This window comes from Rattus norvegicus, chromosome 14, assembly GCF_036323735.1.
Source record: "Rattus norvegicus strain BN/NHsdMcwi chromosome 14, GRCr8, whole genome shotgun sequence".
NCBI classification, from domain to species: Eukaryota; Metazoa; Chordata; class Mammalia; order Rodentia; family Muridae; genus Rattus; species Rattus norvegicus.
In genome coordinates this window covers 41,293,835-41,307,239 of record NC_086032.1, presented here as the reverse complement: position 1 = coordinate 41,307,239, position 13,405 = coordinate 41,293,835, and the positions used below count along the sequence as shown (strand labels likewise).

At 46.6% G+C, this 13,405-nt stretch overlaps 1 long non-coding RNA gene across 3 annotated transcripts in view; it reads right to left on the bottom strand.

The window, feature by feature from the left end:
• LOC134481844 (uncharacterized) overlaps positions 1-13,405 on the bottom strand; it is a 59,121-nt gene that overhangs the window by 42,662 nt on the left and 3,054 nt on the right. For 2 of the 3 annotated variants that reach the window (XR_010057702.1, XR_010057703.1), the window contains exon 2: positions 6,265-6,524. This is a non-coding gene — a long non-coding RNA (uncharacterized LOC134481844). Of the gene's footprint in view, positions 1-5,106; positions 6,525-13,405 lie in introns of those variants that run through there. The other variant, XR_010057701.1, reaches the window with a different exon arrangement.

Here is a 13,405-nt window from a genome sequence, read left to right as displayed (position 1 = left end):
TTGAACTGGCGTTCTCCGTCGGTTGCGGAGGTGACTTGTGGGCGGGATCCACTCTGAGCTGGACTTCGTCTTCTCTTCCCGCCCTAGAGCTTCAGAGGCTGGAATCTGAGCGCTGATGGGAAAACGCCCCTAATGGTGGCATCTCTAACTTGGCACGAAGTCAAGAAAATGGGGCCAGTCCTCTACCCATTCCACTCTTGCAGCCTCAGAGAAATGCACTCGGTTCTTGACCCTCAGTTGATCGTGAATCACCGCCACAACACACACACACACACACACACACACACACACACACACACACACACACACACACACTTCTGCAGCCTTGCCTGGCCCATGCCCCTCCTGCTCCACACCCTGCCTGTAAGGCGACAAGGTGCAACAGCCCAGGAATGAGAAGCAGGAGATGTAGCCAAACGGATAAAGGAGGCACTGTTGGCGTTGTCGCCGCCGCTGCCCCCCACCCCCATTCAGGGACCGAATTCAAATGTATATTTCTCTCCTCAGCCCAGCTGAACCGGGCTCAATGCCTCAAAGGTGCAGAGCTGCCTCGGTGGACATGCTCTGTGGCTGATATTATAATTTTCATAATGCGCTTTTATGTCGCTGCAGACTCCTCTGGTGAGGAGCCCGCAGAGCTGCTGAAAGGGGCTTTGAGAGACTGGGGCTCCCGGCTGCTGCGAGCTGCGCGCCCCCCGCGGGCCTGAGTGGCACCGCGTGCCCCAGCCGGGGCGCATCCCCTGCGCGCTGCTCATTAGCATGCTCCCCGAGCGCCCCCGGCCAGCTCCCGCCCTCCTGCAGCCTCGCAAGCGCCCCTCGGGGTCTCGGCCACCCGCCTGGGTTGCGAGCTCCATGAGCCTCGCCCTTGCTCTGGCTCGGTTCAACCGGCTCATACCGGACCTGTGGCCAGCCAGAGAGCTCCAGGGAAGGTCAAGGTGTTAGGATGTGAGCGGAATTCCCGCAATAGCCAGAAGGGGCATGGGCTGGTGGCCGGGCTAGAAGGATGTTACTTCCCCAAGTGGCCAGAAGGGAGGGACCGGCTGTTGAGAAAGGGGTTGAAGATCAAAGGTCCGAAGGGAGGCCTCTCCACAGTAATGTGCCATGGTCCCTTTTGTTCTAAGCACTAAACATAAGTACTAGAATCTCGACACCTGATGGGAAAACTGATCCTCAGAGGAGGTGAGACAGTAGTTTGAGAGGACTCGGTTTTTAGATCTGTGTTCTCAGGGTCCTTTGAACTGAGCTAACAGCTCAAATACCTTTCTGGTATTTGCTGACTTCTGAGGTAGCACGCAGTTCACTGGCTATTGGCCAGATCTGTAGGGGGCAATGCAGATCAATTAATCAAAACTCCTTGTTTACACTTGGATTGCTAAATCATAAAGGCTGACTAATCCTTAAAGTTCAGGTTGTCTTTAATTAAAGCCCAGGCCTTTAATCCCAGCCTTCAGGAAGCAGGTGGATCTCTGTGAGGTGAGGGGTGGGGGTGGGGGTGGGGGAAACCTAGTCTACAAAGTGAGTTCCAAGACTATTACAGAGAAACCCTGGGGGGGGGGGGCAGAGGGACATAGATAGATAGATAGATAGATAGATAGATAGATAGATAGATAGATAGATATAGACAGATAGATAGATAGATACAGAGAGAGAGAGAGAGAGAGAGACAGAACAAAAAGCTCAAGTTGTCTCCCTACCCCCTTAGTCATTAATACACTAAAAATTTAATAAGTATGTGTTACAATGAGACTAAAAAAAATAACTTCCCAAATAAACTCATCATTTTTACTGGCCCTTTCTAGTTAAATATGTAATTTTAGCTCAACCTTAGTATATATTACTATAGGCTTTTTCCCATAAACCCGGAGCAACTCCCCACCACCACCACCAAATGTGGGGACTGTTTATAAGAAGGAGCGAGTAGAAGCTGTGAGACTGTAGTTAGCTCTATGCTCAGGGCCTAAGTCAGAGAAAAGTCCTATAATTTTTCTCTTAAGTAGGACATCTATTAGGAGGGCAAAGTACCTATGGTGTTCTTTTCAAAGAGTCCCAGCATGTGCTAATGACAAGTGACAGTAGTCAGCAGCACACGTCTCTAGTTCATAATCGCCCAGAAGCCATAGTTACACCAAAAGAGATAGCCACATATGTAGACCCCAAGTCCATAGGAGACCTGGCTTGAAGTAGGAGTAAAAAGAACTATGCATTTAAACTAGCTGTGCCCTGCGGTAGGAATGCCTATTCAGGCCATACCACAGTTCCAGTTCTGATTGGCTTTGCTGGACCCGTATTAAGATGCTGACAGTGCCCACCATGCACTGGGAAAGCAAAGTTAACTTCACGCATCCATCCGCAACACTCCCACAAGGTCAGTCAAAGCTCAGTGTCGGGGCGGATTTTTATTTATCTATATAAAGGCTATTAAGGCTTAATCTAAACTTGGAAGCATGTGTGACCTAAAAACAAAGCAATAGATCCCAGAACACAACCCACGGTTTCACCCCCAGGGTTATTCTATTTGATTTTCTTCCTTAAATCGGCCTTATTGTTCTTGTTTATGAATCTGGTGATGTAGCCCTACATACCTAATAGAATAGTCCCAAATTACAGCTGAAATCTGTTCTTTTTCCTGGTTTGTCGCAGAGCAATGAGAGCTAACTACATCTGTAGATGAGAAACAGCAGCTGCTCACACATTTCCTCATTAAATAAGCATTGGGACACCTGCTGATTGAAGCCATTTTGGAGTTTGGGTAGGAATGGATCCTTAAAGCCCTGCCCATATGTTAGCCTCTATTCAACTCAACAACTTTGCTCTGGCTGCCTCTAAATCAAAGAGTAGTAAATCCTTATTAAAACCTGAAGGTTAAATTCTACCTGCAAAGAATCAGTGATGTGCCATTTTTAGCAAGCAATTTGAAAATTACATGCCTGCTAGGTTGGGACCCAAGCATTGGAGTCTTAGAACATTCCCAATTCCTTCCTCAAGAGCTTTTTGTTTAAATCACCCAGCTAAATGGGGACAAGAGATAGGATTTCTTTAAATTATTTACTTTGTATTGCCATTTAAACCCTGGAGAAAAAAACTCTTAGTAAACCACATCATTTTCAAAAGTGATAATATTCGACAGTAACTACCAAGGTCATCACGGAGGAGGTAATGGCAGTACGTTAATGGTGTCCTTATTGAAAGTAAAAATGTTATCATTCCTTACTGCACATGTTAACATGAGCCTTCAAAGACTTTTGAGAAGCACACTTGTTCACAGTGCTATAGGGGTTTTACGTTGAATGGTGGGTTTAAAATAGCATAGCTATTAGGATACACAATTCTACATGGCTTGTTTGAAATGTGTGCCATTGTCTAGGGAAGGACAGGGATAGGTGAATTACACGGGGCTGGGGCTATAGGGTTCAGTCATAGGACATGTGCATAGTGTGTGCTGGGTTCCATTCCTATGACCAAGAAGTAAAGGGAGGAAAGAAAGGAGGGAAAGAGAAACAATCAGATAAAGAGGGAGGGAGTAACTCCCAGTCTACAGGCAGACTGCACACCTGAGGGCCTCCATGGGTTTGCTTCCCACCTCAGGTTCCCTCCCCCTCTCTTTTCCCTCCCCCTCATTGCATGTGCCCCCTCAGTTTGGATCATATTCATCTCCTTTGAACGCTATGGGGATTGATTGTACAGGGAACTCTCAAGAACAAAAATCCCCCATGAAAAAGAACTCGTGCTGTCTAACCATTCAAGGAATTGCTGGTGTCCGTTTAACTGACCTTGAGTTTACTCTGGCCTATGCAGTATTAGCTTATCAAACTGTGCTATCCGTGGGAGGAGCAACCCACAAGAGCTGCAGTAGATAGATGTCTTTAGGATTTCGTCTTTCTTCTCCTTTCATTTCCCCTTTCCTTCCCCTACTTTCTCTCCTTTGTTTCTTCTTTCCTTCAGCTCTCTCTCTCTCTCTCTCTCTCTCTCTCTCTCTCTGTGTGTGTGTGTGTGTGTGTGTGTGTGTGTGTGTGTCCCTCTCTCTATCTTTAATCTCAAAGAAAATTAGAGAAACACATTCCTGATTTAGTAAGAGGAAGGGGATGAAAAGAACTCTAGCTGCTCTCTCTGCTTTGAGTGACTACATCTAGTCAGCCTTAGTTTTCTCCTCTAGAGCATGGAGCACTAAACTAATCTAAAAACTCCCTTTCTGAACTACAACCGTGAGGCTTAGAAGAAGGCCAGATGACTTACATCTCAGACACAAGCATCCAACTCACACTGGAAGCCTTAAGTGTGCATGGGCCTACTTGTCCTGCAGGCTGTATGTACTCCATGTATAGACCATGGCAGACCACAGAGAGGCTTTGCTCTCCCCGACCCCTTAACCAATAAGGCTTCTGCTCTCACCAACAGTAAGAGTAATCAATAGCTTTACTGAATGTCCAGAGCATGTTGAGACCCCAAAATGGAAATTTTATCAGTGACCATTTGACATGGTTGATGGGGTTCAAATGGTTGAAGTGATATATATATATATATATATATATATATATATATTCAATGGTGAACACAGTTCTACCTATCTATTTATTGATATAATCATCTTAGATATGCTTTTCATTTATCATGATTGGAATGATTAATAAATTTCATTTATTAGTGTGCTGTGGTGTGTGTGTGTGTGAGTGTGTGTGTGTGTGTGTGTGTGTGTGTGTGTGTTGATTGAACCCAGGTCTTCTGTATACCTGACAAGTTGTTTTCTGCTGATCTAGACCCTCAAGCCCACAACATCCAAGTTCCATATCTTCCTTCCTCTTTGTGTCTTTACTCATTAAGGAGATCTCATGAATATCACAAATATGTGTAAACTAAGTATTAGGATCAGGAGAAAGCGAAAGAACAACTAGGAAATGTATACATGCTTTGTTTTATGTAAATAATTATGATAGCTATTCTTCATAGATTTGCTGTTTGTAATGGTCTAGTTGAAATTAGGCAACTAATTTTAAATGTCTGCTATATCACCTAGGCATATCGCTGTCGAATAAAATAAGATAAATAAAATGGCATTGAAAGGCTTAAAGTGTTAGACAGCCATACATTAAGTTAAAACATGGTTAGTACTTGGGAGCCAGATTTATTAAAGACAAACAATGGCAAAGCAAGGGTCTTTCCTAAGTTTCCAGCTGCCATTTTCAATCTTAGATGGGAAGAGAATGTACAAAATTTGCAAATTATTTTAGCTAATAAAGAGTGTTTAAATAACTGTAACCACTGCCTATGTGCTTCATTCAAAACTAATAAAGCCAGTAAGTTAATAACAGTAATTAACTCCCACTGTACCATGCTCTCTTCTATACCTAGTTTACAGCATACATTTGATATTTAGCCAGTTTAGAAAAGCCAACCGTAGAAAGGAGCCCGCATTCTTGTGACAGATAGAGGAAGGAGTCTTAAGTCAAAAGAAATGAATGTACTTGTCTTGGTACTTGTGTATGCCCCCACAAGATCTATGAGCTCATAGGACAATTCAGATAATTCTTAAGTAGCTAAGAAGGGCAGCTATGATTTCTCCATGAAGATTCCTCTTTCAAACTACCAGGTGAGCCAGAAACACTGGGTAAAGGGATTATCAAAAAAACGAGCACTGTTTTGAGAGAAGGGGTCAAGAAAATAGAAAAGAAGAAGTGATTTAGTCAATATGTAAAAAGTAGCATTGTGTGCGTGCTAAATAATTATTTTTAATAATGAGGAGGAAATATTTAAGTCGCACTTGTTCACTAAGAGACTGCGTCAGCTAGCATTCTGAAAGATCTCTGGGAGTAGCAGGGCTACTCGTTGCCAACTTCCTTCTGCTATTTCTTTTAGTGCCTTTTTGTTCACCTCATACAAAAAGTCCATTCGTCAAGTTCAAGAATAAGGAAGGATGTGGTGCCAGTGAACATGTTGTTAAGAAAGTGAGTTCACATCCCAGCATGGCGTCCAGAGAGGTATTCCTGAGAGTCACCACAAAGCAGATGGAAATTCTGCCCCAAACTCATGGGTCTCTGCAAGCAGCCTATTTGTGGAGAATTGTCTAGATCAGACCCATATTCTATTAATAATAAAGCCTTCTTTTCTTGTGCTTCTTAAGAGGAAGCACGGGCACCCCAAGGGGGGGAAAAGTACCCAAAGCTACTAACACTTAGCCACTCGGTGGGGGAAAGGTCAAACTACTATTGACAAGTATGTAAAGACACCCCCTAAACCATGGGAAAACATGTATAAATCGTTTCGACTCACTGCATTCACACCCCATGGAAGGGAATCACAAAACTGCACTTTAGCATTGTGGGCCTGAAAGGATATCTATTTATCATCTTATAAGACAGCTCGAATGATCTTTATCTACTTTGCCCACTTTCTGACCCAAATTCAGGGTTTTTATGGAAAATTGCAGTCAGTTTGATTGATGAAATCCAAAGATGTCTTAAAAAAAAAACGGCACCAAAGATCTCCAACTGTGCAGACTCCAACCGAGGGCTTCAATGTTGGCATTGTTCCTGAAGGCAGGAAAAAGAAAGAAAGAAAGAAAAAGAAAATGTTGAGAAAAACAGGCAAAAGTTGGGGAATTTCTGCTTTAAAAACTTCAAATTTCAATGAAGATGCCCAAACGCCATTATCCCTGTTCACACGTGCGAACCAGGCGGACATCAAAGTATTTCCCACACATCGCAACAAAACCGGCATCCTCTTGAACCAATCAACCTTCTTTGTAAGCGGCTGAATGGAGGTTGTCTACCGAGCGAGCAGGTCTCAGAAAGGCGCTCGCAGCGTGCAGCCCGGGAGTTGGGGAGCTGGGTGGGAGAAGCTGATCTATACGATCACCCCTTCCACCCGCAGTTTGGGACTTTGAAACGTCCTGAGGAGTCGCAAAGAACTCTGAAAGCCTCCCTGTTCCGGGGAAGGGCAGCCAGAGCGCCCTCTGCTCACTGAGTCCCAGCCTGCCTGCGGCGCCACCATTAATCCAGCGCCAGACCCAGGCAGAGAAGCACCGGCGCCGGATCCCGCGGAAGCAAAAGACAGCGGTCGTGCTGAGCCAAATTTCCGTCCAGTTTAGGGGGCTATGCCCTGTAGTGAGATATTGTCACCTGCCTAATTGTTCTGAGAGCGCCTCCTCCCATCCCCCATTAGCAATAATAGCGAGATCGAGCCTCCTATCGGGTTACTAGGCCCGGGAGCTGATGAATGAACCCCCTCGTAGGGGAAAATCTTGGGAGCTGTCTTCTGTCCTATTACCCAAGGGGGCGGGCTATAAATCTTCCTTCATTTTAACCACATTTACCCTCATCCTCCTCGGGGCTAGGGATGCTGCGTTAAGATTGCACTGATGTGCCAATGCTCTGGACCAGCTGCTCCTAAATACAGACAGGTCCTTGTCAATTAAGGCTTTGAGAAGCAGGTCCTCGGGGCCCTGGGGCATTGGAGCAGCCAGCACTGTGCAGCCCCCACAATTAGTATCCATTTGGAAGGGACCTTCGGGGCACAAATGCACAGGCAACGGAAGAATCAAAACACCAGGCAACTTCAATTCTGGAAATTGCTCTTGTAAGTGTTGTGAAACTGAACAGACGGCCCCCAAGAAGGGAGCTAAGATTTCTGGTGCGGGATGAGCCTCTCCTGTCCCTCTTCCCAATATTGTCCCCTTTGTCTTCCTCCTAGGCTCTCAGTAGATGGGGTTGGTGGATGGGGGAGGGGTGGGCGGGGAAATAAATGTGTTCATTTGCCAGCTCTAAGCTAAAGTCCTCCGTTGATGTCTTTTTGTGGTCACCTCAAGCAGCTGGTCAATCTTGCCCGGACCCTGGCCTTTGGCCCAAGGGGCGCTGGACAAGGCCGCGCTCCAAGGAGAAGAGCCGCGATGTACCCGGGTCAGAGGGGCCAAGCCGCCGGTGGGCCAGGCTGAGCCTTGGCGTCTGCTAAACAAAACCCAAAAGGCTGGGGGCCTGAGCCACCACTAGGAAAGGTGTTTGTTTAAGTGATTAGGAGCAGTTGGTAGTTAGGGGCGGAGAAAAGGGCAGCGCTTGTGACACAGAGCAACTTAGCTGGACAGCAAGGGTGGACGACATTCAGAGAACATCACTGTTTAAGAATGTGTGACCCCACCAAGTTCAAGAACAGAGCAAACAGCCCAGGCCATTAGGGACAGCCGTCAAATGAATGGCAACAAAGCCAAGAGGAGCACTGAGGGAAAAAAATGTTTCAATATTAAATATGGGAAAGTATTAGGGACTGGGGTGGGGTGGGTCAATGAAAGTCAACAAGAGAATAGGCTTAAACAAAGAATTTAATATAAAAAATGCATAAATCTGTGAGGGGAGGCAGCTCCATAATGAAGATAAAAGAACCAGTTCAGTCAACATTCTGTGATAATGGCGCCCTAATAGATAGGATTGGCTGGCTAACATTTATCACAAAGTTAAGAGAATAGAAGGAAAGGCAGCCAGCCTCCTTCATTGAGAGCCTGCTGGATGAATTCCATGGGCCACACGGGATGAAACCCCACGAAGCTAGTGGCTTTGTCAGCCACTGTTTCTAGGAGAAAAGTGAGTCGTTCTTCCTTGGGGTTGAACCCCACCCCCTTCCTCCTACCACCCCTCCACTTCTGACATACCCACCTGCCAGAGCCCTTTCTCTCAGAACCCATCACATCTCCCTCCATTTACACAGAGTGACCTCTCTTAGGAAGTGGACTCTGTTTCCCTAAGCCAAGTAAGCTAACAGGTCTCTAGCAGTGAGTGTCCTACAGAAAAGAACAGAGTTTCATTTTCTTTCCCTTACAAAGAATAAAATCATGCATCTCTCCAAAGGAGAGAGAGGACCAGCCAAACAATTTCAAATGCTTCTCATTTTCCTCACTCCCCACCCCAGTCAATAATAAAACATTTCTTTTTTTTTTCTTTTTTTTTCTTTTTTTTTTCTTTTTCTTTTTTTTCCCCAGAGCTGGGGACCGAACCCAGGGCCTTTCGCTTGCTAGGCAAGATCTCTACGCTGAGCTAAATCCCCAACCCCTTAAAACTTATTTCTAATGAAACTCCAGAAAGTGGTTTCTTAAAATTCAATGAAGGTGACTGGAGCAGTATTTCTGTGTCCTAGATGTCCCTGAAACTTTATCTTCTGTTTGGTGGCCAGGGTAGATGCTGGGTTCCAGAGAGAAGCTGTGCCATCTGGACGCCCAGCAAGTGCCACACTGTTCCAACTGGAAACTAATAACTGCCCTCCACAGTACTCCTTAATTCCCACAGAACCACAAATGACAGACAGACAGACAGGCAGACAGGCAGAGGAAACCCTATAAGAAAGAGAAAGGCAGGCTGGGGAGAAGGCTTACCCATCATGAGAGCAATCTGCTCTTTCAGAGGACCTGATTCCAGTCACAAAACCTTCAGAGAGCAGCTCACAGCCACCTGTAACTCTAGATCCAGGGACCCAAAGCCCTCTTCTGGACTCCATGGGTACTTGCACTCACAAGTGCACGCACACACACACACACACACATCTAAAAGTAATTTTTTAAAAAAAATTTAAAGAGTAAATATATCTCGGGAAATCAAGAGAGTAGAATCCTGATTGCTGTGTTATTTTTTAAATTACCATGATGTTTGTTAGTTTTCACACATCATCAGAATTGGTCATGGGAGCCATTTTGTAAGTGAAAGGCAGAATTTTTTTTTTCAAGATAGGATCTTACTATGTAACCCTGGCAGAGATCTCCCTGCCTCTGCCCTATCACATAGGTAGGTATTTGATATGCCTTCTGTCTAGGACAGGAAATTGGTTTCCAAAGAGTAAATAAGTCAGCCAAACTTCCCCAGTGATGCCCAGGCCCTAATCTGCAAGGTGTCCATCCACACACTCTTTGTGCATTGTCCTCTAATAGCTCGAGTTCAGAAGCACACTCAGAAAGTGATGTCTTCCTGAGGTCTGTCTCGGACACTCAGATGCTCTCTCACAGTTTGCAGCCGATGACTATTCCATCCTTCCAAGCCTCTAGAGAGTGTGAGGAGACATCTAGAGGACGACACTTTCCAACCTTCACCTCACAGAGCATACCACTGAGGGTCAGAGCCTTTCAATGCCTGACCTAGGCCTTCCATTAGAAAGTTTAGTAAACTCAGGTAAAGCCTACATCTTGGGGTTCCACGATGAGGTTACACTGAAAATCCTTTAGTATCCGAATGTAAGTTTCCTCCTAAGAGAACCAAGTACCCTGAACGCAATGGATTCAGTCTCTTTTGTATTCTCTATGGAGCTATCACACATACCTGTGAAATGACTTAAACTATGACTAAAGACCGGTAAGGAATAAATAGAATTTGGAACACTAATCAGTGAGTCACTGCCAGATTACACCTACCTTAAATGACCTGAACAAGGGCAGTGTGAAAATGACACACAGGTGTTTGGGTATTTCCTCATTTGCCTGTGTTATTATCCTTCTGATTTTTGTTCTGTTTTGTTTTGTTTTTGTTTTGTTCTAATGAGTCTCACAATAGCCCAGGCTGGAACTTACCCCGTAGCCTATACATTTCTGATTATCCTGCCTCAGCTTCCTGAGCACTAGGATGATAGACTCAGCACATTTGGACATTCACATGGCATTTCCTTCAGCAAAAACAAAGCAAGCGCAGCATAGACAAACCGGCTGACCTCGAGGGACCCCGAGATCATCCCATGCGCTGTTGTGTGTGGTGTTGATTTTGATGCAGCTGTTTTGTCAAACTCTTAGTAGCTACGCCTGTGAGAGGAGGCAATCCTGGGGTTGGGGTAGTGGGGGAGTGGGGGCACTGGGACCTCAGCTCAACAGAGTAGCTTACTCTAACCAAGCCTGGCCAAGGCTTTTTCAGAACCTTCTTTAAAGTGGTTGGGGAGGGGGGTCCAACCCCTCAAAATGCAGCTAAAGCTGTGAGGTGAAGTGGGGTGTGTGTGTGTGTGTGTGTGTGTGTGTGTGTGTGTGTGTGTGTTGGAGCTTTCTGGAGCTTTACACTTGGAAGCCACTCTTGACACCTGACCTTTAGGAGTCCTTCCATCTCAAAAGGTCCTAAGTTGCCCCCTAATCCTGGCCAGGCAGGATGTGACTGGCAGAAAGCCAATGGCAGGATACTGTCACTTCCCATCCACACCAATAGGGTACCCCCCAACCCCCGCATAGCTAGCTCTGACATCCCAGGGCTTTTCCTCTAGAGTCATTTCTCTCCTCTCTCCACCTCCAGTCTCGGTGCCTAGCAACCCACTACACAAAACCAGCCTGGCACTGCCCAGCCAATGCCCACCCCTTACCAGGTCAAGTCACTGATAGGTTTGCTTTCCCTGCCTGGTGGCCTAGATGAACAGGTACACTCTCAGCCAAGCAGAGGTCAGCAGGAGTGACCTTGCCCCATGTCTCAGCACTGTGACTAAAGCCCAGCCCACCACCCCACCACCGCCATCCCCACACCACCCCATAGAGAAGTTTTTGAAAACTCCACCCCCACCTGGATGCAGCATAATTACCAAGGATAATACCTGGGAGAGCCAGGCACAAGCAAGGAGAAACTCATCCTGGCAGAGGCAAAAGCAAAAACCATTTTTGTTAGATTAAGATGAATTCCACCATCCACTAGAAGTCTTCCATACAAAAGGCGAACAAGATAGGGAATTAGAATTTGTAGTTTCCAAAGCTTTCCGGGTTTGGTTTTTGTGGATTTGTTTTGTTATTGCTGGTTTTGCTCTTGAAAGGAAAAAAAAAAGTAACAGCTAATTTCCTGCGAGTTAAGGGCCTCAAGCAAAAGTGGGCAAGGGCATGGGAGTTATTTATGTCATGCAAGGTTACTGTAAAAGCGAGGGGGAAATCGGTACAGCAGAGCAGGCAACAGTGGGCCCTCAAGCTAGGGTCAGGGTGGCGCGGGCGATGTGTCCATCCTGGCGGGACAATAATTGCCCGGGGTCTGACACGACGCCGGAGCGGCGGGGGGGTGGGGGGGAGCGAGGGGATGTGCTCAGGGCACCTCCATCCATCTCTATCCAGTTAGCAAGGCGCCCCCCAACTGAGCAGGGAGACTGAGCTTGCGCCTCAGCTCCTAATAATGGGAACAATTGTCCCGCCTGGCACAGCTCTCAGCTGTTCGGTGTTCTCTGCCCCTCTCATTTCTCAGGGGAAGCACCTGTGTCCACCAGCCTTGGGTACAAGATCGGAAGGGAGCCGAGCTGGAGACCAGGTGACTCGGATGAAGTCTGTGGGCCTTGGAGAAAGAGACCACGGTGACTTTGGCGCCCCATACTCTCTACCTCCACGTTCCCTCCGCAGGCCACTACCTCATCTCTGGCTCCAGCTTGCCTGGCAGACCCAGCTGCCTGCCTTCCTTTCCCAACCAAGACCCATCGGTGGCTGTCTCTAGAATTTTCCAGGAGCGCTGGCGGCTGATAAAGATTCTCCCTCCTCTGACAATTTAATGGTTTCAAGTCATCATCTGTATGACACTGGCCATCCATCTTCTCCCAGGGGAGGACAAAGCCCAGCCTCCTGGACTCCAGGCCTCTCTCACCCCAGCGTTTTCTATTTTGGGATGGCCTCCCCACAATGGCGTTCTTATAAGCCATAATGACGATGTTTATGAAGGCCGCAATACAAGTGTATGAACACAATTTTATGCCTAATTAGAAAATGATGTAACCCGAGAGAAGACAAAGGGGAGCTGTCCCCTCCCGTTTCTCTCTCTTCAATCACACGCCCCCCCCTAAATTTCCTAGAGTCAGTCCCCTTGTGAGTGCCTGAGGCTCCTCTTGTTTTGACAGTGGCTGGGCTCCCCACGCTAGGCTGGCCCGGGTCTGTGGCGAGACTGGCGGCGGCCCACACGTCCCTTCCCGAAGCTGGGGGCAAAGGCTGGAGGGTATGACGCCTTCAGAGAAGGCCTGGGCAGGCGCTGAGACTTAAGGAGATTTGGGACTCTCACTCGCACGCACTATTTGCCTTTCCCCACGCGCCCGCATCCGAGGGGACCTCACCCCTGGGAAGACTCCAATAAATGCAACCCGGCGCCACTCGATTCCGGGATAATTTTTAATATATATGCAATAAATGTTCACTTTGTTAGATTGAATGACAGACAATAATATCGGCAAATCTTCATATCCATCCATTACCAGCAAATGAGTCGCACAAAGGACAGATTTGCTTTTGATTAATTTATTTGCAGACTCGGGTTGATAAAGCAATAACTATTTGGTTAAACTTGACATTTGGTCTTCGGGGGGTTATCAGACAAATCCCTGTCGTTCGAGAGAGATAATAAAGCTGTTTAAGGGGGATTAATTATTAATTGGCTGCAATTAATTTCCCCCCTTTTGCTCGGCTGCTGCCACATTGCATATCCCTCACCCACAAACAAAAGGCAGGGTTTTGCCCTTC